Consider the following 27,247-nt stretch of genomic DNA (forward strand, 5'->3'; position numbering starts at 1 on the left):
CGGCGGTCACTAATAACATAATACATGTATTCTCTGGGTCACTATGGTTACGGTGATACCACATTTGTGTTGTTTTTTTTTTAACTATTATCACTTTGGCGCAATAGAAACTATCTTCCTAGCAAAAACCCACAAAAACTGTCGCCGCATTGCAAAATCCATAGCGTTCTTATCTTTTGTGCGACAGAGCTGGTTTTGGCCTTATTTTTTGTGGCAAGATCTGTAGTTTCTATTGATACCAAGTTTTATATGTATATGACTTTTTGATCTCTTTTATGATGTATTTTCTAAAGTGGATTGATAAAATACAGCTATTCTGATACTGTTTTTTTTTTTTTTTTTTTTACAGCGTGTGTCGTGCGATATAATTATTGATATAGTTTTATAGATTGGGTCGTTACGGACGTAACGATACCAAATATGTATAGGATTTGTGTTTTTGATCACTTTTATGTAATGTTTTATAGTGTATGGGGAATGTAATGCATCTTTATTATTAGGGGGGCTGTGTTGTGTTTGGTGCACATTTTTTTTCCCTCTTTTTTACTTTTACACTAGTGTACATTACTGTACACTAGTGTAAAATACTTTGATCACTGATACAATACATTGCAGTACCTTATGTACTGCAATGTATTGTACCATGCCTCATGCTGACAGGCAATAGCCACAGCCACCCCTGTCAGCATGAGGCATCTCCATGGTGACCCCAGGGACCTTCATTAGGACCCCGGGATCACCATGGAGACATCGGAGGACCCGACGGCGCCGCGGGATATCGCGATCACGTAAGTGACCCACGGCGCCGTCCGGGATCCACCGGGACCCGTTAGATGCCGCTGTCATGGTTTGACAGCGGCATTTAACGGGATAAACAGCCCGGAGCGGAGAATCCTCCACTCTGGGCAGTTACAGGAGGGTGTCAGCGGTCACACTGACCGCTGATCACCCGTCCTGCAGCCGCCGCCGGGCGGTGATTTATTCCGATGCGCCCGCCGTTAAAAGGCGTACGCATCGGAATAAAGCCCATTAGTGGCCGCCGTAAAAAGGCAGCATGGCGGTCACTAAGGGGTTAATGACCATTGAACTTTAAAAAAAAACAGTCAATGAGAGGTATGATGCAGGAGTTTTTAGTTCAATAAAAAACTCTCTGGTAAATAGTTTATTTTTCTCACTTTACAAGCTTAGTAGTGGAAGCTGTCTGATAGAAGGAATCTATTACTAAGCTGCAAGTATTAGGGCTTCTTCCCACCTCCTGTAAATTATGGGCCCTACAAACGGGGGAGCCCTTTAATGCAGTGTTTCCCCGCCCGGGATAATGTATCAGTATCATGCCAGGAGCAGGGAACTGTATGAATCCCCACTGCACTGTAGTGACAGGGTCGCATGGTTATATTCCAGATAAGCGAGCGCTGATCTGCTAGATTGGCTCTCCCTTACTGAGGGTATTACATGGTTCAATAATGGTGCAGCAAGAGCTACACAATTACACTTACTTTTTAATTACACTTTACACTTACTTTACTTGCCTTAAGTGTAAAGTAATAAACTGTATACTGGAACTTCTGAAGTGACCGGCTGCTCAGCCAATCACTGACCATGGAGCTGTCCTGTCTCAGTCAGTGATTGGCTGAGCGGCCTGTCACTGCACAGACCATCTCAGACGTACCATCGGCAACTGTGGAAAAGGGCAGAAGCGTGAAGAACTCCAAGGAGAATGAAGCGTTAAAGGGGTTGTCCAGCGAAAAAAAATTTCTTTCAAATCAACTGGTGTCAGAAAGTTATATAGATTTGTAATTCACTTCTATTAAAAAATCTCCAGTCTTCCCATACTTATCAGCTACTAAATGTCCTGCAGGTAGTCTTGTTTTATTTTCAGTCTGACACAGTGCTCTCTGCTGACATCTCTGGCCGAGACAGGAACTGTCCAGAGCAGGAGAGGTTTTCTATGGGGATTCATAGAAAACCGAGACAGAGTTCCTGTCTCGGCCAGAGGTAGCAGCAGAGAGCACTGTCAGACTGAAAATAAAACATTTCCTGCAGGACATACAGCAGCTAATAACTATGGGAAGACTTGAGATTTTTTAATAAAAGTAAATTAGAAATCTATATAACTTTCTGATATCAGTGGATTTGAAAGAAAAAGATTTTCGCTGGACAACCCCTTTAAGTATAACATCTATTATTTTCTTACCCATTCATCAGCTGTTGGCTGCCCATCACTATTACACGTAGTGATGTGTGCCCAGCAGCTGGTGATTTTAAGGCAGGATTAAAAGACACGATCAGTCGTTTTCATCGATCATTGTCTTTATTACACGGAACGATATTCTGTTGAATTGACCTGATTCTGCAGATTTTGGCACAGTGTAAAAATGGTAGGGTACACAGTGGGTCCACATCCATTGGGAGGTTGGCTTCTTGACAAGATATTCTCATTAAAATTAGAAATAGTCAAAAGCCAAGACCCCCTATACTGAAAAGCACGGGAGGAGTACTTCTCCCCCTGCTGGTTGGCTGACAGCAGCTGCTCCTCCTTCATGTCTCCTCCACTTGGCTACTTACACGCTTTACAACCATCATAACAATGGAGCTTGAAGATAGACCATAAATCTTTACCGATAATTAGATTTTTGGAGCCTTTGTTTTGGCAGATCGGCCTGCTCCATGACAATGGGTTTAGTCTCCTTTGATATAACTCCGTTCTGTGCTCTTCCAGTAGCAAAGCTTTAATACTAATCTGAGTGTGGATTTACGTGTTACTGACTTCTGTGCTAGGAACTACCGGGGCAGAACATATGTAGATGTATTTTTTTGAACAGATTTACAAATCCGCGGTAATTATAGTTGAGCTGTAACAATTTCGTTCTGTCTATATAACCTGACAAACAAAATATGATGTCACCGCTGCGGCTGTAGCGTATCCACTTAACCGTAATCTATATAGACAAGTGAGCCGCATTTCAAACAGCAGTCAGTCATAACAAGCCGCTAGCTTAAATGAAGCCTCGCAGTCCAAACACACATGATTCAGAGACACGGCTCCCAGTAAACGCGGCTAATCTCGCCTTTTATTGGGGTGAGTTAGATGAATAGCATGCAGTGCGTGAAGCTACATGTGAGTGCTCTTGCTTTGCTGGAGGCAAGAGCTGCAGTCAGGTGAAGATCATTTCCCCCCTAAAATCGAGTCCTAGTTGTATCCTGCTATTTCTCGGGACACTTAGATGACAATCGGTATGCAATTTGCAAATTAGAGGGTTTTTTTTTGGCAAGCTGTAAAATGTAAAGTATTTTTTTTCAAATCAGCTGGTGTCAGGATATTATACAGATTTGTAAATGATTTCTATTAAAAAAAAAAAAAAACTCAAGTATTTCCATAATTATCAGCTGCTGTATGTCCTGCAGGAAGTGGTGTATTCTTTCTGACACATTGCTCTCTGCTGCCACCTCTGGCCATGACAGGAACTGTCCAGAGCAGGAGCAATTCCCCATAGACAACCTTTCTTGCTCTCCAGACTGGAAATAATACACCACTTCCTGCAGGACATACAGCAGCTACTAAGTACTGGAAGACTGGAGACTTTTTAATAGAAGTAAATTACAAATATCTGGCACTTTATGACACCAGTTGATTTGAAATATATATATTTTTTTTCAAATCAACTGGTGTCAGGAAGTTATACAGATTTGTAAGGTGAGAGAGAGCACTGTGTCAGACTGGAGGGAATACATCACTTCTTGCAGGACACATAGCAGCTGATAAGTACTGGAAAATGTTTTTTTAGATAGAAGTAATTTTTAAATCTGTATAACTTTCTGCCACCAGTTTAATACAACTGTACATTAAATTATTCATTTACAGCTCTAAAAATACCATGCGTGATTACACCCTTTTAGCGATGTAAAAAATTTTGAAATTTGTTAATATTATCATAAAATATTATTTACAACTTTATAAAAAAAAACGCATGACTCATGTATGCAAAAAAATTACAAAAATTTCCAACTGTTCTATACAGATTAATTTTGCCTACAATAATAGACCTTATCCTAAAGTAATAATGTTAGAAGAAGCTATAAACCCCATTGTATATGTGGATCTATACTTTGTACGACAATTCAGTAAATAGTCAAATGGGCGTGAACTTAATTTTTATAATGGGAGTGACTATCATTTGGTGAGTGTGATTATAAAGTCTTGTTTTACATAGAGGGGCATGAATCCCTTATACACACTACCTTATACTTATTCACTCCCATTCTTAAAATTAAAGGGGTTGTCAGGTGAATTTTTTTTTTTCTTTCAAATTAACTGGTGTCAGAAGATTTGTAATTTACTTCTATTTAAAAATCTCAAGTCTTCCCATACTTATAAGCTGCTGTATGTCCTGCAGGAAGTGTTGTTTTATTTACATTCAGAAACAGTGCTCTCTGCTGACATCACTGGCCAAGTCAGGAACTGTCCAGAACAGTAGTAAATCCCCATAGAAAACCTCTCCTGCTCAGGACAGTTTCTGACTTCGGCCAGAGATGTCAGCAAACAGCACTGTTTCTGAATGTAAATAAACAACACGTTATGCAGGATATATAGTAGCTGATAAGTATGGGAAGACTTGAGATTTTTAAATAGAAGTAAATTACAAATCTATATAAGTTTTTGACACTAGTTGATTTGAAAGAAAATTTCTTTTCGCTGGACAACCCCTTTAAGTTCACGCCCATTTGACTATTTCCTGGATTGTCAAACAAACTATAAATCCACATATCTCAGGAACAGGAGGGCATATTAGGAAACAGTAAAAAGATATGTGATCAGGACTTCCTACGCTATTTAATAATGGTAACATCTCAGTTTTGAGGGGGGGGGGGGGGGTTCACTACAGGTCCTCTTTAAAGACAAACAGTATTTCTAGAATGGAATAAATTGAACTCCTTTTTTTTAATAAATGCTGGTATTGTGTCTCATTTATTTTAATGGAAAGTAACATGTAATACCATACACAGCCCATAGACAGTCATCACTGTTTCGGGGGATAAAAAATAGATTTATTTTTCTAATCCTGAACGATTTGATTCCAGTAAAAGGCCTATCACATTTTAGTACTCCATGACCTTCAGGATATTATCCTGATCTCCTCTTTAACACCTTCAGTACTCACCTGACAGAGACATCTCCTGCCGTACTCTTGGCATCGCAGTTTTCAGCCTCCACCCTTTAACTATTAAAACATAACCTGGGGGCATGCTGCACTGACAGGTCGAATGCGACACCCTTGTAATTTTATTGTTTCCTTGGAATTCTTACTGTCTTCTAAACATTGTATATTCACTGTGATTCATTCCAGTCATCCAGTTATCCTTCCAATCTAAAATCTAACTTTTTACAAGGGCCGATGGGAGGCAGAGAATCAGTGGCAATCTTGGCGATTGCTGATCGTTTGCTGATCCTTCACAAAGCTCAATCAAACGTGTGTCCAGGCTGCACAAATGATGGCTGGTTCAGGCACCTATTCCTACTCCTCGTAATACATGTGAGACTTTGAAGTCTAGAATCTCACACCAGTATTATTTTAGGAATAAAATGGCCCTATTGGAGTGTTCTGTTACCAATATTCCAGCTACTTAAAGGGGCAGAGCCGTTTTATCTTTAGCTGTTTATCACCAAATCATGATGGTAGGGGTAGATAGGGGTGTCGTCTGAAGAGCCCCACGTGTTCCGTCCGTACACTCGGACTTCCTCAGGGGTAATGTAGGTATAAAGGGTCCTATCATATCTACTGCGCATGCGCCAACAACGTAAGGACCGTCCTTGTGAATTATGCATTGGGGAAAGTCTGTATCCACTTTCAAAGATGGCGCCCACAAAGTAAGTCACATATGTTACGCAGGCGCATATATAACAGCATGTTATCAAATTGATATCCACCCATAGGGTTCTTAGTAAAAGCATAATATATGCAAGATCCCTCTTATTTAATAATTATCTTCACTGTGCAAGCAAGGTAGGACACAATTAGCGTATATCACACTATATTAGTGCAGCGCATGCGTACACCCAAATAGAGCGTTCCCATGTAAGTCACATACTTAGTCCATGTTAGGAGGATTTTCATCCACACAATCATACACGCAATCATGCACATCTACGGCAAAGATATCGTGCGTGTAGAGAAAACATAAAAACATGAGCGTATGATACAAATACCAGAGCAACGCATGCGTGCTACCCAAATAGGAAAGTGAGTCAATATATAAATGAATCCATTATGTGTTCTGTCTATCAAATAGATACACAGAATAAGTGTATATAAAAATAAAAAGTGTGTAATAACCGTGTCTAAATATCAACTATATCAAACACAAGTGTATTGATAGATAGCAAAAATAAATTAAAATAAAAATTTAATTATAAGAGATTATTATTATTAATAAAATAAAAGGGCAAACAACAATAAATGAAAAAAGTGAATAAAAAAGGGGAAAAACCCCTGGTGTATATGTAGATCAAAAAGATAAGGAATTTAAAATCCAACACTGAGACCGGATCAGGCCAACACCACTCACAGTCTATTGACAAAACAGTCTATTGACAATGATATTTACAATATCGCGTGGACTTGGGGGCAACATGGAGGCAGTAAAAGGGGCGTCAGACATGAGAGTCCCTTGTATATATGCAAGTACTCAGGGAATCAAACTAGACAAACACTGTTGTATTAATACAGATCATGTTATGTAGGTACCAGAAGCAAGGGGCAGATCCAGGACACAGTTCAGATAGGAAACATAGACTCATATCCACATGTCCACATGTCCATAGGAGTGGTTCCATCAGATGATCCAGGAGCCAAGGAAGTAAAGAAACAGGAAGCTCCCCGGAGTCAGTATTTCTAAAGGCATTAGTCCAAAATTGTGATGGCTTAGTAGGTGGTAATGGGATGCCAAGCGGTGCCAATGCAAGTTTGTAGATAACCATCCATGATCACGTGAATCTGAAACTAACACACAAAGAGGTGAATACACAGAAAAATCACATCAAAGTATTGACAAACAGTGCAAAAAAAGAGATTTGTGTAATACAAAAAGGAAAATAGAAAAAAGAGAAAGAAAGAAAGGAAGAACGAAGAAAAGAAAAAACAGCAAACAAGAGACTAGTGTATGTGGATGAGTGAGTGTGGGAAAAGATATATAACAGAAGAATTGTAGTGTATGACGTGTATGTGATGAAGGTGAGAGTAATAAAATGAATGTGCAGGATATAAAGCTGCAGAAAAGACAAACAAATGTAAAAAAAAGGCTAGGCATCCATCCACAGACAGCTGTTTCGGGGTAAATACCCCTCGTCAGTGTGGAGCAGGATTCTGGCTCAGGGGCAATGAAAAATAGACCAACACAGCATTACTGAGGTCAAGGAGATCAACGACAAAAAAAATGGAGTACTCACTTAGGAGTCTCCACTGATACCTTACCCCCTATAAATTTAAATATGCAAAAAAGGGTCCATGGAGCCTCAGTTACGAGTCTCAAAACACAGTGATCACAGCACTGCGTAGAGTCTACAAGGTTTTACTAAGGACTGGCTTCAGTCCACGCTGAGAGGATAATTCTATGTTAAAGTGGTTGACCACTTTATATTAAAATATTTTAGTGTACAGTATTAGTAAGTGTACTCACTGTATATACTGACAGCAGCTTCCTGTGTACCTAATAGAGCTAAAATCAGACTCTTTCCTCCAGGCTGTGCTGCCCTGCTCTGTTTTGTTTCTGTCCATAAAATGGCTGACATGGAGGAGCATGTGTCCATGCTCCACCCCCAGTGTCCTCCATAGGCATATACAGGCTCAGTGGTGGACATTGGGGGGGTGACCATGCTCCTCCATGTTGCCTTATCTTATGGACAGACTCACCACAGAGCAGGACAGCACAGCCTGGAGGAGGGGAGTCTGAACTGCTGTCAGTAAGTGCAGTGAGTACACTTACTAACACTGTACACTGGACAACTTTACTATAAAGTGGCCAACACTTTTAAAGAACCTGTTCCTGATCCAGGCAGTGAAAATAGGCAAGACAGGAGAGGGAAAGCTGTACAAGGACTCTCCTGTGACACTTAAATCTTCATGGAATTCCAGCCACGTGCAGCATGTCTTTAACAAAAGGTTTTTCATTCATACACCCCTATGATTGTAAAGTACACCGCAGTTTGCCAAATCTGTGGGGGGGGGGGGGGGGGGGAGAAGGTTTGGTCTAGTCTAAATGCAATTCCTGTGTACTGTGTTGCCCATACGGCTGACACTTAATGTAAAATGGTGTATATAAAAAAAAAACTGACTGTGTTTCATGTAATCCAAGTGTCTAGATGTCTCATTCCTGCACTTCGCACTTTGACAAAGACATTGTTGGGCTCACAGAGGCCACCGGCTTAGTTACACCACCGCCATGTGATATATCACATCTACTCTCTGCTAGCCCACAGCAGAATGCTTATGATCCCATAGGGTACCGCAATAAAAAATGTCAACGTCTAATCTCCGCATAAACCCTTTTATTTTGGAGTCTGAAACCCTAAGACTTCAGCGATGGGTCTTCTCACATGTATCTATGACATATCAAAAGGTAATATGGCTATTAACTGGTCTATATTAGAACAACTTACAATATAGTCCAATGTATATGGGATATTACAGCACGATCTGCACTCACACCCTCTTTAGCAAGTTCTGTAGAACATGTTGGCACTTCATGAATAAATGATGTCATCAGTAAGCAGCTTGTGAATGACACGATAAGCAGCTGTTAAGTGATTTACCGCTAATTGTTTTTATCATTGGTTTTTACTGCCGCACAATTCATTAAGTTCATTCTGTGCCATAAATTACCTTCTAACTGACAAAATTTTTCTTTTTTTTTTTCCTTCTCGAAAGATTTTTCCCATATTTATTGTACACAAAGTAGAGTCATTTTCTCAGTCTTTATTGGCAGAAAAGTGAATTCATAAAATTTTTTATTTAACCTTACAAATCAACACTTAGATTGATTAAATATAAAGCGTACGCTAAAGGGGTAAGGACTTAAAGGAGACAGATTTTGTATAAATTATAAAGTGAACTATAACTGTGGCACATAGATTTGTAGTAAGCGAAATATTAAACAATCCATTAAGATCAATCATAAGCTCATTAGCGCCCTCTTCTTCCTACAGGTGCCTAAAATATTGCAATATAATTTTGTTTAGGGCTCATAGAGGGGTAAGAAGCTTACTGCATACTGATTATACATTGAACTAAATAACAAACCAGTATGCAGTAAGCTCATCAGCTCCATCTAGTGGTGGCAGCTATAAAGATACAATAAGAAATTAACCAGCACGGAAAGTTGGTCCCAACAATTAAATGGTGTTGCTATAGCAATTTTCACGCTGCATTTTACAATGTCCTTTTGAGGTATATGTTGGGAGGATTTTCTGATGTATGCCTCAAGTCATATATGTTTTTTATGGTATTCTATTGTAGAGAATAGTGTCTTTAATGTAGCAATTTTAGAATATAGCATTACTATTTATATACATAATTATTACCCTAAGGCGCATTCCAGCCGTACCGCAGAAAACTATTAGAAATGTCCCGAAACTAAGCTTACAGCAGTCTAGATACTGTATCTCATCTCTAAACAGCAGCTTGTTGTGTGATGTCACCGTCATTAGATATATGCACAGACTCATGGGTTGGTGCAGTAAGACTAGTGGCAATGGTATAGAATGTGTTGCATGCCTGAAAAATAGGCAAGTATGAGTATTTGATTGACCGTGACAAAAACCACATTTTGATAGGTAGCCAACTTTTAAAGTGTCCAGTCTTGTGGAGTGTTCTGCTGGTGGCTGGTAAGGTGTAAAGGGGCCTCCTGGGACTCCACCGACAGATGATGTTGGTTGAGATAAGGATTGGTATGACCGATTTTCACTGCTGACCTCTTTGTTGTAGGAGAGATAAGCCGCCGCCAGAGCTGTCTGGCTGCCGCTTACCCCTCCCCTTTTGACATGAACACATGAAGGTTTCTCTTTTACATGGTTGATATTATACAGATATTTCCTACATATAATTCTTATGCATAGTTTTGGGTTTGTTGTTGATTCTTGTGATCTGCCATGTGCCTATAGTCCGTGTATTGTTTCGAATAGATGGCCCCGCAACACCTTTCACCAAGGTGAGGTGGGATCAGACAGATGGAGGTTGGGTTCATTTATCTTCGCCGGTGTTAAATATCTGTCGGCCCAGGTATAATTTAACATATTACCTACTTTCATTGACGTATACCTGCATCTATTGGGTTTCATCATCCAGGGCTAAGGTGACAGCCAAATAGCAAGGCCAAGGGCAATTTGAAAAAGCAGTGCTGGTAAAAATAAATTAATAATAATGATGATTTTTCCATTGCCCTAGAAAGGTAAGCCCAACGAGACCTCGTGTGACCTATTGTAGAAGTAGGTCTGTTAAAGAATAGATCTTGTGTGCAACAAACCAAGACCATTTCATTAGGTAATGGAGCTATCCTTAATGAATGCCGCGCCAGCGTGGAGGTGTGCCATCCACATAGTGCCAAGTGTTCAGTGTTATACTGTACGGTACAAATGACAGTCCTATGGGGCTAAGATGGAATACATCCTGGCAGTCCAACCTTTTTCTTATTTTATTAACTTAAAATATTTGACAGGTTGCTGTACGTTACTTAGATGTATGAACAGATCTGAAGAAACCTGAGCTAATCACATGTTGAGGCTAAGTTCACACAACGTATTTTTTCATTTATTAAATGAAAAGATACATTGCATTGATGTCTATGAAATGATGGCTGGAGTGTATACACCCAGTATACACTCCAACCGGGATTCCTTGCGGATGCAGAAAAAACTGACATGTCGGTTTTGTGTGGCTGCTATTCATTGAATAGCAGGCACACAAAACTGACAGTGCAGACAATGTAAAGTACGGCTCCGGCAGGGAGGGCAGGAAAGGCAGGGAGGGTAGAATGCGCGCCGGGCGCGCGCCTGTCAGCTCTGCCGCCTCCCCTCTCTCCCCTGCCACTGATACAAGATTGTATCAGCGGCAGGGGACATAGGAGAGGTGGCAGAGCGAGGGACATCAGCTTATGGGATCTTTATGATCCCATAAGCTGATGTAAAATCACGACCTGGGCATTGAGGCATCAATGATCTCAAGTCCTGAAAGGGTTAACAATCTCAATAGGTTATGGAAAAAAAGCAGAAGGCAAAAATTCAGGTCTCATGCACACGTGTGTAACAGAAATATGAACAAGCTGGGCTGTCATGTCCACTGACAGGGCCGGACTGCCCATCTGGCAAGTTGGGCAAATGCCAGATGGGTCGGTGTGCTAAGTGGGCCAGTCCATGAACAGCTTGACGGCTGGTTTTCCCCAGCACAGCACCCAGTCATCAGATTGGAGTCATGTATCCAGCCAGCCCCATATCTTTCATTTTCTAGTTCCCAGCAGGCCGAACCTCCTCATGGTTGCTGCATGTCTGACCTTGAAGGAAAAGGAGACTTATCAGTATTGGTGAACAGAAATCTTAGATGCAGGGGTCCTGCCATCCCCTGCATGACTATTACAAGGTTTATTAGTCAACAACAACAAAAGCAAATAAGAGAAGAAATGTGTGTGCTGTATCCTGCTGACTGATATGTGTAGTGAGAGTGCTAGATGTATTGTTCATAATATGTGTGCATTGTATTTAAAAATGTAAAATATTTCTAGAATACCACCTCTTTCATCCAGGTGCCTTGCTTAGTCTGGCCTCTCCCCATTGACCTGTCTGGCACGGGTGGCCCCACCAGGAGTAATACTCCCACCAGCTTAGCTCATTGGATCATCAAGGCACGCAAGCTCCCTCACCACGTCAAGGTAAAGGCACCATGAGGGAGCCCCTCCACCCTAACCCGATTACCCAATCCAACCCTTAATTTACCTGTCTTGATTGTGACCCCCCCCCCCCCCCCCCCGCAGCTCCCTTTTGAAGACCAGGCATGCCCAGCCCCCCTAACACGGACTTTCTTGGCGCGGCACCCTTCCTAGCCCAGGCCCACCCCATCACCCTAATGCAGACTCTCCTGGCGCCCTTCCAGCCCAGGCTTGCCCCAGCTCCCTAATGCGGACCCTGCCAGTGCCCCTCCCAGCCTGGGCCCACCCCAGCCCCCTAATGCAGACCTTCCCAGTGCCCTTCCCAGCCCAGACCTGTCCCAGGCCCATAACGTGGACCGTCCTGGCGCCCTTCCCAACCCAGGCCAGCCCCAGCTTCCTAAAGCAGACCATCTCGGCGTCCTTCCCACCACAGCCTCGCCCCAGCCACCTTATGTGGACCTCCCAGCGCCCTTCCCAGCCCACTCATGGGGATGTTCCCAGGCCTGCCTCTGCCCCATAAAGCGGACAATCCTGCCACCCTTCCAAGCCCAGGCCCGCCCCAACCCCCAAACACGGACCCTCCTGGCACCCTTTCCAGCCCAGGCCCACCCCAGCACCCTAACGCGGACCCTCCCGGCATCCTTCCCAGCCATGCTGCGTCTTGGAGATAACACTCACAGATCTCCATGGGCGCCATTACTAATGTCATCTGTATCCTGTAAAGATCAGTCTGATAAAGGTCAGCTAGTTACATGGCCGCCTAACATGACCAGTCTCTCCGCTATCCTGTGTGCGGTGTGTACTGGTAATACTTACCAGTAGACACTCTGGGAAGATGTACCGGGGAGCTGTGCCGTCCAACAGGCGTCTGTGACAGGAAAAATCTGCAGAAAATTGCCCCTCAGCAACCACAAGCCGCCACCAGACTTGTTTACATCTCCAGTGATGGTGGCAGTTGGTCGCCAGCCTCACCAGCCAATTCAAACCATAACAGTCTGTGATTGGCTTTTTTTTTTTTAAACTGAAGTATCTTTATTAACAACCAATTGTTTTTAACACTGCACACAATAAATGATTACACATCCCATACATAGCACAACAGTATAACACAGGGATCTCTACACTATACATCATACCATGTGTTATATAGTTACCAAGATAAAAAAAATTCCACAGACACTTCAGCTTTGACAATAAGAGGTGTGATTTACTGAAGGTGTAGCGTGTGTGTGTGTGTGTGTGTGTGTAAAGGGTGGCTTGTCACTGGGAGGGGTCCCCCCTCTTTTTCATAACCATTGAGGTAAAACCAATCAGCAGCAGCCTAGTAAGATCAGGGTAAGGAGGTCCATGTATCTTGGCCCTGTGTATATTTCCCAGTGATATGCTAGCACAGTGTGTAATAGATTTGTTGGGTCCATGGTGTTTTTTCACAATGCAGCATGCTGTAGGTGTATGATATATTGTGGGTATTTATTTACTATGTATAAGCCTATGGACTGATGAGCTGTCCACAGTATAGTCCCATCAGTCTCTGATCGGTAGGGTACTCCGTAGACTGTATACATATTTTCCAGGACTCCCTAGGGCTGCATCCATCCCCATTTACCATGAAATCCTACATGTGCTAAATATAAGCTAAATCTGCCCACCATTTCTCCATAGTTAGGGGATCCAGTGCCGTAATGGAGAGGCAGTCCCACAGATATGTGTCATCGTTCTTCCAGTCATGTTGTACCACCAGCATCTGAGAAAACCAATGGATTCTATCTAAGTAGCATAGTGGGGACTTGTAGTTTGTTTCCTATGCCTCAGAGGCCATGGTTGCTTTATCTGTTAGTTAGAATAATTTGGTCGATTAAGCTTTGTATAATTCTTTTCTAGCTCAGCTATCCGAGGCAGGATATTACCATTCCATAAAGGTTAGAGATAGCACGTTGAGGGCACAAAGTGGAACCCACAAAGGTGTAAATTAGCAGTTCGGGAAATTGTTGCCAGAGGCAAAAGGCGAAAACTCTGAAAAATCTTAGGGGGCACAATCTACTAATGTCTAGAAAGGTAAATAAGTAAATAAGGTGTTGGTCGATAAGAGAGTCCACTGGGCCTCATGTACTAACAATGCGCCAATTCCATGCCATAATGGTGTCGATTGTGTCTGAGGTTTTTTTCCGTCAAATTCATAATTCATTTATGTGGCGCATGCTCTTAGTAAATCTGGAAGATTTTTTTACAGGACAAAACTAAAACCCGACCATCCCGCCACTAGAAGTGACTGGCTTTTAGAATAGAGAACCTGTCAAAAAGTGACGGTTTGCTTAATAAGAAAAAGGGATTCCCACAGCATCCAAAGTGCAAAATGGTGTGTTTATTCACACATCAGGGTACAAAAATGCAACGTTTCGGCCTATTGCTTGACAAAGGCCAATAGGCCGAAACGTTGCATTTTTGTACCCTGATGTGTGAATAAACACACCATTTTGCACTTTGGATGCTGTGGGAATCCCTTTTTCTGAAGTTAGCCAGTGCTCATACCGAGGATTGTGAGCCCTGCGTGCATCCCATTTCTCTACCTTGTGGTCGTACTCGGAGTTTCTCCAAAGTGCTGTTGGATTTTTTTTTGTTTTTGGTTTGCTTAATAAATCTGACGGTTGTGGCGGGTTTTAAAAGAACACAAATGAAATACACACTTGGTGTGATTTTAGACAAAAATGACGGGTTTCTTTGTTTTTGGGAGTGGGATGGGGTTGGGTTGTGTCGCACACCCTTAGTAACTAAATTAGAACACCTAACTAACAGGATAAATAGACAGAAACCCAACAATTCACTGCCGGGAACACGGACTGGTGATCAAAAAAAGTAGATTTGTAACCAAGACTATTTGCAAAGTTTCTTTTTTATATTTATTTTAGATGCCTTTGTTCTTTGCGATCCCTGTTACATAAGATTCTGGCAAAATACAAGTAAAAAATCACCACTAGAATCCTCCATGCTGCTCATATGCTTCCTGGATTTTACAGCTCTTATTCTCTGCTAAGGATATGCTTTAACTGTAGAAAGAAGCAGAGATCCTTTACCTTCTGGCTACACATGCTGAATACCTGTGTTCCTGGGCAGTCATAGGGATAGTGATTCATTACATGTCCAGACACCCAGTATAAAGCATGTATGCATTCCACAATGTATGTATTAGGGAGAGAGAGAGTCCAGAAGAGGGGGTGCACAAAACGGCTGAAATAAGTGCGCTCAGGGGGTCACCACTGAGTGTGGACTGGGTCTAGGACTAATACTTGCTGAAATGGATTTAAAGGACGCTTCATCTGACTACAGTATATTGTTCCCTGTTATCAGCCATTTCAAACTGGAGACACTCTGACTGTATGGATCTTCTTAAGCAAGTTTAGAAGCCCCTGCCTGCTTGGTTACTATATTATCTCACGTATCTCCATTTCTGAGATTCCTTAGAGATATTTATAGACATGTCTGTGAATGGTGTTAGTGGATGGTTTCTGTAAAACCCAATTTCAGCTGGACTCGCTGGCTACCTTATAGGGGACTCCCACATTTTCCACAACGCCACTGGATTTTAATATGCCGATTCTTGTGTCTGGTGGCATCTTTTGGAACTGTCTGAAAGGTCATTAAAGTAATTCCAAGGCAAAACAAAAGATAAACCTAGAGTAATTTATGTCTGTTCCCCTGAAGAAGCTTTTTTTTTTATTGCAGAAAAACATGTTGGGTTGACATAAATTTGTATTCTGTAAATAAATGTTTTATTTAATTTGAGCCAGGAGCTAACTAATAATAGTGAAGTAGAGGAAACAGTTCACTATTCCAGATGGGATCTACCTGTGCTTGAACTCCCCATGTGGTGAGAGTGGCCAGAAGTAAGAATTTAAAAGTATGTTCAGCAACAAGGTTTTCTCTGATCCAAATGTTGTTTTTTGCATAAAAACACAATCTCCTGCAGCTCTTCCAGCTGTAACTTCAGTGACTGGGGCACGACATGGCCCCGGTTACTGACTAGCTGAACGGGCAATCGCTTGGCTGGGCCATGACGTTGCAGCTGGAAGACCTGGGAACCCCAATTCCAGCTGAAAGTGACAGCCCACAGCCATCACCAAGACTTGGAATCGCTGCTACGGAGGCACAAGGACTTGTAAGTATACATTGTTTATTAAGTTCCTGCACCCCCCTGCGGACCTTGCTCATTTTTATTTTCATGGGGCTTCCCATTTAATCATGGTCCTTGATTAAGAGTCAAGCGTACCCGAAACGCGTTGGTTGTGACAAAGGGATCATATTTTTATGCAATAAAAAATGTTTGAACCAATAAGAACCAATTAAGTTAAAACAGATCCCCCCCCCCAAATTGTTTTTAAATCATCACAATATATTCCCCTGCTGCTAAATTATAATTCAAAGTGTTTTATGACCAGATCAAAAGACGACTGATTATCTGGACATAAATCAGCTTAGTCACACCAAGGAGTCTGCTTATCTGACAGTTCTGTGGGCAGGACACAGCAGAAGGCTGCAGAGGAGAAACTAAGCAACATTTATAATAAAGACCTATATAGAAAATGTGTTTTGGACCATAATCATTACAAATCAAGAATACAGAACGCATTTATTGGTGCACCTACCTTTAAAGGGGGTTGCCACCAATTGTGAATAGGGAATAACAGTCAATTTAAAGGGGTACTTCAGAGAAAATCAACTGATGCCAGAGAGTTATACAATTTCTGTAAATGACTTCTATTTATCAGCTGCTGTATGCCCTGCAGGAAGTGCTGTTTTCTTTCCAGTCTGACACAGTGCTCTCTGCTGCCACCTCTGTCCATGTCCAGAGCAGTAACAATTCCCCATAGAAAACCTCTCCTCTTCTGGACAGTTCTTGACATGGGCAGAGGTGGCAGTAGAGAGCAGTGTGTCAGACTGGAAAGAATACAGCACTTCCTGCAGGGCATACATCAGCTGATAGGTATTAGAAGAGTTGAGATAGTTGAGATTTTTACAGTTACAAGGACTGATTCTGGTATTATGTACTGAATTAGCTGTGAGTATGGAGAAGTCAACGGCAGAATGTTTTGCCTTTGTTCTATGTAACATATCTATATGTGTCTTTTGGATTAGCCTCCACTGTGGTTGTAAAACAAGCACAGCACAAGGTCTTACATGTAGCACTTACTGCCCCTACCAGCATAGACTAGAGGTTGATGACATTATAGATATATACACCCTCACAGGTGTCTCCCATGACCTCCCTAAGAGCATCCATGCTTGTTTTGGCATATCTATGTGGGGGATGAGGGGGATGAGGGGGACGGGGGACGGGGGACGGGGGGGGGGGGGCTGTAGCAGGACCAAGACCATGTTGCTTAAAAGATCCAATGACCTATATGCTATATAAGAGGAAAACAGTAGTATGGGCTCCTGGTACTGATTAAAACTCACAACTTCCTATTATTGAAAATCAACTTGATGACTCTAAAATCTAGTCAGGATGATATAAAATAATGTGATGTCTACACAAAAGCAGGCTCAATAACATCGACCATGTGTGTAGTGCTGCCCGACGGTTTTCTCTGAGTTGCAGTCGGCATCGGCAGGGTCTGTTCTAAACCACCCATATATTTAGTGGGATCTTCAAATTAGAACCGTACAGAAAGAAGTAACACGTCAATTATTTTTTGTGCTATTCACATTCTATTGAAATCAGTAGAAGATTTTTAAGTGAAACCACGTGGTAAATGTCTGTGTGAATATGTCGTAACCTCATTGTTCTAGATTGAAAACCCATTAAACCCATGGGCACCATCATTCTGTGCCTCCTCTTACAAAGAAGCACAGAGGAGGGTGGAGGAAACAACCGTACAGGCCTCCTGAATCTCCAGTCTTATTGCAGTACCATGACCTGCACGGTCTGTAGTTGTTTAACGTACGTCCTGAAACATAGACGGCTGTAAACGCCATCCCTCATTTGCGATAAATAAATCCACTGCACAGCACAGAGAGCATGGAGAGGCTTTTAGTAACGTGACTAAGCGTCGTGTAGACCAGGAAAAGCAGATTTTATTAGAAGCGAAAACGAAACACGCTATTAATTATAGAACAGGCATGGCACGCCAGGCCAAGGCAGGTATGAAACTTCTCCTTTTCTGGCAAGTCATAGATGGAAACCAGAGACCCCATACCTGAGCACTCAGCCCCATGAATAATACAACAGCTTTTTAAATAATGAATTCTCTGCCCTGCTCAATAACCAGTATCTGACTGGAGGGGGCCCAAGACGTGAGCCGTGAGGAGCAGGACCCTACAGCCGCACAAGGTCTTAGGGCAATCGATTCCCAGCAAGTCCATCACAGCCACGCCACTCAAGCCTTATGAGACCCGGCACCATTCCGGCTCACTACCTTAGAAATTAAGAAAAGAAATATTACAGGTGAACCTATTAACCCGTCAGCCTGTCCCTGCAGGTTGCGGACTCAAAGATTCCCATAAGAAACACTTGTATTCCCAGTGGATGTTCATCAGTATACAGGTCTACAGTCACACGTCTCCAAGGAAAAGCAGTTTATAATATAATCTTATGGCGCAAATGTCACATGATAAATGGTGACCTCTGTAATGACGTAATAAGGGGTTATAGAGTTATACTGTATACTGTTATTATGTAATTCATAATACATGGTTATTTATACCATAATGGTAAGACCTAAAAGTTTCCCTGCAATTGTATGACTTTCATATCACATCAGTCATCAAATATTCCTATAGGCACAAAGGTAGAAAGCTATGGTCATAAATTGTTCTTAAAGACCTAAAGAGATTACGTTTTTTTTCTATATGTTGTGCACAGGTGTTGGTCCAGCGTTGTTACAAAATAATGGCCGTTATTAGGATGTCACATACCAAAAAGACTGTGGGGAGATTTATCAAACATGGTGTAAAGTGGAACTGGCTCAGTTGCCCCTAGCAACCAATCAGATTCCACCTTTCACTCCTCACAGACTCTTTGGAAAATGAAAGGTGGAATCTGATTGGTTGCTAGGGGCAACTGAGCTAGTTTCACTTTACACCATCTTTGCGCAACGCTACTAATAGCGATGCGTAATAGCGTTGCATGCCTGGCGGCTATCGATTGAATAAACTGTTCATACCTCTCCACCCTCTTCTCTTGTCCTCCGCTCGCTTACAGGCACCACGTGCTACAGCTTCTCTGAGCTGAAACACCAGGACTTCCATGGCCAGTGATTGGCTGAGCGGCCAATCAGCTTTGAGAAGCTTCAGTGTGCGATGTCGGTTAACGAGCAGAGGGCAGGAGAAGACCGGGAGCGTAGAGAGGTAATGTATGAACAGTTTAGCGTAAAGGCTGTATGAACATCGCTAACGATGTCCATGCAGGCCTAGCTAAACAATAATCGAGCCACGTAATAGACTCAGTAAACGAGAGCCGATATAGCAGATCAGCGCTCGTTTACATTATTGATCGGGCCATTATCGACCCGTGTAGTGGGAATATAGCCTAAGGGTAGTATTACACAGGCCAATAAAGGCCAGAGAATAAATGCAAACGAGCGCCGATATAGCAGAGTTTACTCCCCACTCATGTCTCCAGCTTGGGCGGGGTTTTGCTGCTAAGGTCCATTGAAGTGAATGGATCATATAGCATTACTTACCTGTCTATCCCAGTTTTGAAACTACCAAAAATCCATTTGTTTTTTTTTTGTTTTTTTATATGTATTGTGTTTCTGTCCTTCCTGGTTGAGCAGTTCCAAGAATGCAATGCTTTCCCTCAGCTGATCATCAAAGTCCCCCACCCGTCACCATCAGTACAATTAGTGCTGCATTTGTTCTGGCCATTCAGAGATGGTGAATCACTCAGGGGATTGGTGGATCCAGCCAAGCCTCCTGTGACATCACGCCCTGCCCCCTGTCTGCATCATCAGCCTGTGGTCAGCAAACACACACAATGTGAGACAGAGGCATGGAAGATTTGTCTCCTAAAGGGGAATAGCAGAAGGAGACAATGTGAATTGGCACAGGGGCCATTTTTTTTTCACTTTCTGGATTTCTATCAGCTACCAGTGTGGCAGAACAGCACAGATACAGTAACACGTTATATAGACACATCTATATAACTTTTTAATAGAAAACAAGTTTCTTATCCGGAGTTCCCTTTAATTGCAAACCGCACCTGGAGACAAAAGTTGTGTTCTCTCTGAAAGAAAGTGGCCATGTCTTTGTATCAATCCCTTTAAGGGTAGGTCACACATGGCAGAAAAACCTTCTGTGCAAGCATCCATTCACATGTAGTTAATCTGCGTATGCATGATTTAATCAATTAACAGTATATCAATAGCTGAAATCCACAGCATATTAAAGGAGTACTCCAGAGAAAATGAAATGGTGTCATAACGTTATACAGAAGTTTAAATAACTTAAAAAAACAACAACTCTTCCAGTACTTATCAGCTGCTGTATGTCCTGCAGGAAGTGGAGTTTTCTTCGAAGTCTGACATAGTGCTCTCTGCTGCCACCTCTGTCCATCGCAGAAACTGACCAGAGCAGTAGCAAATTCAATAAAAAACCTCTCCTGCTCTGGACAGTTCCTGACATGGACAGAGGTGGCAGCAGAGAGCACTGTGTCAGACTGGAAAGAACACATCACTTCATGCAGGACATACAGCTGCTGATAAGTACTGGAAGGCTAGAGATTTTTAGATATAAGTAATATACAAATCTGTATAACTTTCTGCCTCCAATTGATTTTAAAACATTTTTTCCCCCGCGATTTCCCCTTTAACTTGAACTTAAAGGATTTTTCATGGCAAATTCAATTCTCTAAATATGTCATTAATAAGATTAATGTGGTGCTAACATTTGAAACATAACCTGTTTAACAGAGCAGCTGATAAGTACTGGAAGACTTGAGTTTTTGAGTTTAAAGTACCCCTTTAGGTGCATGTGAACAGACCTCAGATCCACTACATAATCTACATGGATATGAAATATTGTGAAAACCCACAATAAAAATCAACAATGCAAATTGCATTGAAGTCTATGGACAGCGGCCGGAAATAACTGACAATAGCCATTGCCCAATACATTGTGTGAAACAACGGCCATGGTTTCCATTGACTTCAATGCAAATAATTTAATTATGAAAATGATTTCATTTTTAAAAAGTATGTGTGAACATAACCTTCAAGCAAATGTACCACTAGTACATCGTTTTTTTTTGTTTTTCACATGAATAGATGCTGGGATGCTGGTGCCAGGGTCCGTTTTTCACACCACCGCCCAGTTCCCCACGCACAGCGCCGGTCTATTCTTAAGCCAAAGGACTGCGACACAGGCATCCCTGCGTCTAGTCATGTGGACACAAGCACACAGATTTGTGGAGAGTCTTAAACAAAATAATAACAAGCAAGAATGGCATCTTGCTGAACATCTATGAATTTCATCACCTTGAATATTTTTTTTATATAGTCCATATACAAAGAATGACCGTGTGCCTCCTCTATGTAGTGCTGAATTTATGTGCTAATTATACACCACAAAAAAATGTTCTCGCTGGTAGAAAGAATTATGCCTCAGGATTAATGTCTGCTATTATGACATGAAGGCAAATATATCACTGCACAGTGAACCAGAAACTCAGCCATGGTCCAGGCATCACTAATACTTGTGGTGTCCCACTAGGGTTGTTACTGTTGTTCACACCCTTTGCAAAAGTCTGTACTTTTTGTGGTCTTATTGCAGGCAAAGTAGTATTGAGAGATGACCACTAGATGTCGCTATCCTATGTATTGAAGTGTGGAAGCTGCACAGCTGAAAAGTCTCTCAAAGGGTTATTGTGTTTCTATGTACCAGTAGGATCTTTCCTTTCTTCTGTCCTATTACCTCTGCTCTCTTTACTCTTCCGCTGCACTCTTTCCACCCAACCACAGCGCACCTTACATGCTGGATAGGAAGTCAGTCCTTTGGGTGAAGGAGGAGTCTTAGTCGGGATTCTGTGGAAGAAGGACGCAGATCAGATAGCTCTCCACAGTGGTCCTACTTGGGCCCTGGCCCTCTGCCAGGTCTCCACAACAAGAAGAGTCAGTGCCCCACCTGGGTAGGACGCAGGACAGTGCTCTCTTGCAAACTCTTCTCTCAGTGCATATACCCTGCATGATGCAGTGTTAAACCCCTCAGGAGAGGACTAGCCAACAGATCACCTCAACCCACGCCATGGACTAGAAGAAACAACAGTTCAGGACAGTATCCACTAAAGAGCCAAAGAGCTAGGAACTGATCCGGGTGGAGCAAAGTTACTGTAAAAGTCTATGAACTCCATCTAGCCGATCGCAGCACCTATAGTGTGGAATAGAGGGAGAATCTTCCCACTATTTCCATCGGGCTGTGCAGAAGTGATCGCAAAGCCCCGATGGTTGCTATGGCACCAGGAGGCTTCCCTGAAGCCTCCTGTGTCATAGTTACGGTGGCTGAGCCTGTTCATCTTTGGCTCTTTTACAGGCACATTACAATGCAATGCAGATCTGCAATGTAATGTAATGTGCCTGTAACCAGGTAAATAAATAGTGATGTCCCCATGGTGGGACAGCAAAATAAAGTACAACAGTAAATATAAAACACACACACACAAATAAAATAAAGTACAAAAATAAATACAAAAAAAAGTACACATATTCAGTATTGCCACGTGTGTAATGACGCTGGCAATAAAATTACCAGATAACTAAACCCGCACAGTGACCGCAGGAAAAAAAAAAAACACTAATTTTTGTCATTTTATGATGAAATGTGGGCATTTTTCACACCAAAATTGTATGAATATCAGCCAAATTTTACCACTAACCTAAAGTACAATATGTCACAATAAAACAATCTCAGAATTTCTAGTATAAGTTATAATATCACAGAGGTACAACCACATAAAGTGAGACTGGTCAGATTTAAAAAATGGGCACTATCTGGACCGGTCCTGAAGGGGTTAACGGATGGAACCTTCTGAACAACATGATCCTGAATGTTGATGCTGCTAATAGAAAAACATTGAGGTTTCTTACAAGTGGGAAGCTACCTTCTTACCGCTCCTGGATGATTGTCAGATTGCTTCCGGCCACGTTCATTCCTCCCTCATTCTTACTTTGATTATTAACATTCCAACCTGGCACCAGGCCTGACACATCTCAGGGTACGTTCCAGAGATGGGAATTTGAATATTGATGAGAAGTCTTCTAACATATTTACGTAGTCAATCAGGATTCCATTGAGTGATAGGAGAAAAAAAGGTTTACCCTGTTGATCCAGAGTATGAGTGTCAAACTGAGGCCCTCTAGCTGTTTTGCAACTACAATTCCCATCATGCTGAAGCTTTGGCCGTTTTTTGGCCAATAGCTAGCTCTCCCAACCCTACCATACAGATGAGCACTTGGCCAAGTGTTTGTGTGTTCTAAACAGAGAGAGGTGGTGTAAGGTGTTGCAAAAATCTTCTGGCCACTTATCTACCCGAGAACAAAAAGATCAGGCAGTTAAAATTCTACATGTCTAATCTTTCTCATACTCAATATTCATCCAATATTCAGATGGTCCCGCCAAAATGGCAGGTTTAACTATGAGGGCTGTGAAGTCTGTCTCCTTTATTGACCTTAAAAAAACAGGTCAAATTTTTTGATCGGTTGGGGTCATGGCTGGGCCCTCCAGTGATCAGGATCGTCTACCATTTCATATTGGTTTCCTGCCATATGGAAGATGGATTATTGACAACCCCCCTTTCTGCCAAAATTGGGTGACTGCTGTGGACCTAAAAGTTGTAATTTACACAGCTAGGAAAAGTCAGATCAAGTTATGAAGACAATTACACGAATTTCCTCCTAAATTTTTTATGACATACGTATTTCACAGATGAATACTATTCAGGGGAAAGACAGAAAATCTACTCACACATTCTTTGCCAGTCATTTTCCGATATGGGGAAAAATCTACTCCCAGCTAAATAGCACTCTGTAAATAACACTTTGCAGGTAATCCCTTTGCAGCTGGAGGGGCTTACAACACATTGCTTAGCAAGTAGAAGCAAATTTGGTCTTAAGAGAGTGTGAGGTCTGCAGGGCAGTAATTTAATTCAATTAGTCCTAACTTTTTAAAAAAGTACGCCCAGCATTCAGGAACTCTAACATTTAGGTTGTCTACACCTTGGGGCTGAAGTGGTAGATCTGACAGAGGTGCAAAATATAAGAATTCAGATTTTTAAATACTAGCACAATTTGCAACTTTTTATGTTGTTCTAACACTTCACAAAAAGATCATTTAGGAGAAATTGGCCCCTTTGTGACATTTTCAATTACATGAATGTTCAATTGCCGAGGATCTCCGCAGCTACGAAGTCTTACGAAGCAGAAAACCACCAACAAAAAAAAGTCACTTTTTAGCACCTGCTTTAGCTCAGTGGATTCTTTTCTATGATATTCTCACAACTGACGTTTGTCTGGTCTAAGAGAATTTACTATTGGGTGTAAATTATGGGACCTGTATACATGAGTTTCCTAGGCAGTAGATCAGGGTGTAAACCCATGGTGGAAACTGTACCACTTAACCAGGCCCTAGATCATGGCCTATGGGGCACTTGGCACCCAACAGAATAAACTGGATTAGTTGCTTCTGTAACTCTGGTTCACGTCAGCTGCCATTATGCCTGTATTGGTGTCCGATTGCCCGTTCTCTTGAGCTGCTGTTCTGTTCCTGGTCTCTCTGCTTGAAGTCACACTTGACCCAGATGCCTTGATGTTGGGATTCTTCTCTTGGGTCTTCTTTCAATGGCTCGCTCAGATCTCTTAACATGCCATGGTTGGCCAATGTGCCTTTTCTCCATCCAGTGCCCACATGTCATAGGATAGTATAACCATCTCAGCAATAGGCTCTTTTTGGTTTTGACCCTGCTAGTTTCTTGACCAAGCTCTTCTGGCTGTTGCCTGCCATTATCTTCTCAAATTTCATACTGAAAGAACTCTACCAGCCATGTTTGACAACACCCTAGCCTCTCCAACTATAATTGGAGTTGGCGTTAAACTTGTATCAGGTAAAAAAATAAAAAATCCTACAGAAGTGTAAAACATTGCATACCTATCTACCCCAGTTCTAAAACCACCAATAATTTAATTGTTTTGGGGGCTTAGTTAAGTACTTCCTGGTTAAGCAGTTGCCAAGTACTATAATTCCCCAAATGCATTGCTTTCTCTCAGCTGTTCATCACAGTCCTCCCATAGCACTTCTTCCCCGCCCAAAGCTGTTCCAGAACATGTCATTTCACTGCAGACTATTGCATCAGTGAGGTTGAAGCACCTGCGGCTTCATTCAGCACAATTTACAACCTCTCTGTCCCTCCTCCCCACCCTCCTCATCATTAGGAATGCTCCAGGCAGATTGCCTCCTATTCATCAGCTGTGAGAGGACGGCACATGGGCTGGATCGTTAGGGAACCTGTGTAGTTTTCACTGCAGAGGAATAGGAAAAATGGTGAAGAGGGTGGGGAGGAGGGACAGAGAGGTTTTGCTACCCTAATGCAATACACAAACTAAGCCACGGACAAAGGGCACAGGGCTGCCAGTATAAAAGTTGTTTTTTAGGACAATAACTACATCACCTGCCGAACGGACCACAGGACAAATCTTGGATTAAAAGCAGCTATATGAAGGTACAAGCGGTTTGGGGGGGTCAGATTGTGGGTACAGGGTTGCTTGAAATCATTAGGATTAGTAATGACACCTCTGACCGGCCCCTACAGTCTACATTATCTCCCTGTATACACACGTCCACAATTTTATTGGTACATTTAGGGTCTGCCGAAATTAACATCTCTGTGTAGAGAACTGGCAGGAGTGCTGTGGGAGCAGAGTAGGCAAGGTGGGAGGGCTGCGATGGAGAGCTGAGGGAAAGCAATGAATTCTGTGGACTGTAGTTTTTACCTAACATTAGAGAACCCCTTTAAAGATCTACAGCTTCTTCTTATAGGAGTAACCTACCTAATCAATGACTTTCATTTTATTTTTTTTCTTTCCTTTCTCTTGAATTGACGCTGGATATGTGACTAATGCTACGTTTACACGGAACGATTATCAGGCGAATTTTCGCAATAACGATCGAATTCGAACGATAATCGTACGTGTAAACGCGGCGAACAATCGATAAATCGTTCATTTTGATCTTTTAACATGTTCTTAAATCGTCGTTCGCAAAAAATTTGCCGATCGTTCCGTGTAAACAGTTCACTGATTTTACCTATGTGTGAGATAGGCTTAAGCGATCGCAAAACGAATTTTCTATACGATATATCGTTCCATCTAAACGCTGATCGTTATTAAAAAAAATCGTTACTTCGAAATCGTTAGTCGTACGATTGGGCCAATCGCCTCGTGTAAACTTAGCATTAGGGTCCATTTACACAGAAAGATTATCTGACAGATTATCTGCTAAAGATCTGAAGCCAAAGCCAGAAACAGACTATAAACAGAGATCAGGTCATAAAGGAAAGCCTGAGATTTCATCTCTTTAAATCCATTCCTGGCTTTGGCTTCAAATCTTTGGCAGATAATCTGTCAGATAATCTTTCTGTGTAAGTGGACCCTAATGGTGCATTTACACAGAAAGATTTATCTGACAGATCTTTGAAGCCAAAGCCAGGAACAGACTATAAACAGGGAACAGTCCATAAAGGAAACACAGGAATCCATCCTCTTTTCAAATCCATTCCTGGTTTTGGCTTCAAAAATCTGTCAGATAAATCTGTCTGTGTAAACACACCCTAAGTTGTGTTGTTTACTTGTAACCAATTTCTTAAAACCTTAATAAAAAATAATTGTGAAAGAAAAGTATACTTTTCTCCATATCGCCCTCCTCCAGATGCCATCTCATCATTCTTATAGAATTTCTGGAATGCCATAAAGAGGCTTCGCTATCAAAAGCCACCAATCTCCGCACGGAAACTACGACAAAACGACTTTCACAACGAACGCTGCTTATTCTTTCTCATTCAATCTCGGCCTTGAAATAAACCAATAAAATAAAAAATCCAGTACAGAAATTGGTGATAAGCGCTGTTCAGGAGAAGTCCAAACCTCAAACGAGAGCAATATAATCCTTGTGGTAACGCTACATGTGCGAGATGCCGAGATATGAATTCAGGCAGAACATCCCCCAATAAAGTAATAAGCAAAGGCCGGGAACAAAGACACCGTAAAACAAGGCCCCCGAAAACCTTCTCCAAACAATTTGATTTTGTTTTAAAACTTTTTATAGCAAGAAATTATCCACATCTGTTTTGTGTTTAGGAGTA

The 27,247-nt window shown here is 41.9% G+C and overlaps 1 long non-coding RNA gene across 1 annotated transcript; it reads right to left on the bottom strand.

The window, feature by feature from the left end:
* Positions 1 to 6,692: 6,692 nt before the first annotated feature.
* LOC138769917 (uncharacterized) lies at positions 6,693 to 12,888 on the bottom strand. Its single transcript, XR_011359350.1, has 2 exons — positions 12,727 to 12,888; positions 6,693 to 6,998 (listed from the first exon to the last, which is right to left on the bottom strand). It is a non-coding gene; the product is annotated as an uncharacterized lncRNA (long non-coding RNA).
* Between the last annotated feature and the right edge of the window lie 14,359 nt (positions 12,889 to 27,247).

The sequence above is a fragment of the Dendropsophus ebraccatus genome, chromosome 12 (genome assembly GCF_027789765.1).
Source record: "Dendropsophus ebraccatus isolate aDenEbr1 chromosome 12, aDenEbr1.pat, whole genome shotgun sequence".
NCBI classification, from domain to species: domain Eukaryota; kingdom Metazoa; phylum Chordata; class Amphibia; order Anura; family Hylidae; genus Dendropsophus; species Dendropsophus ebraccatus.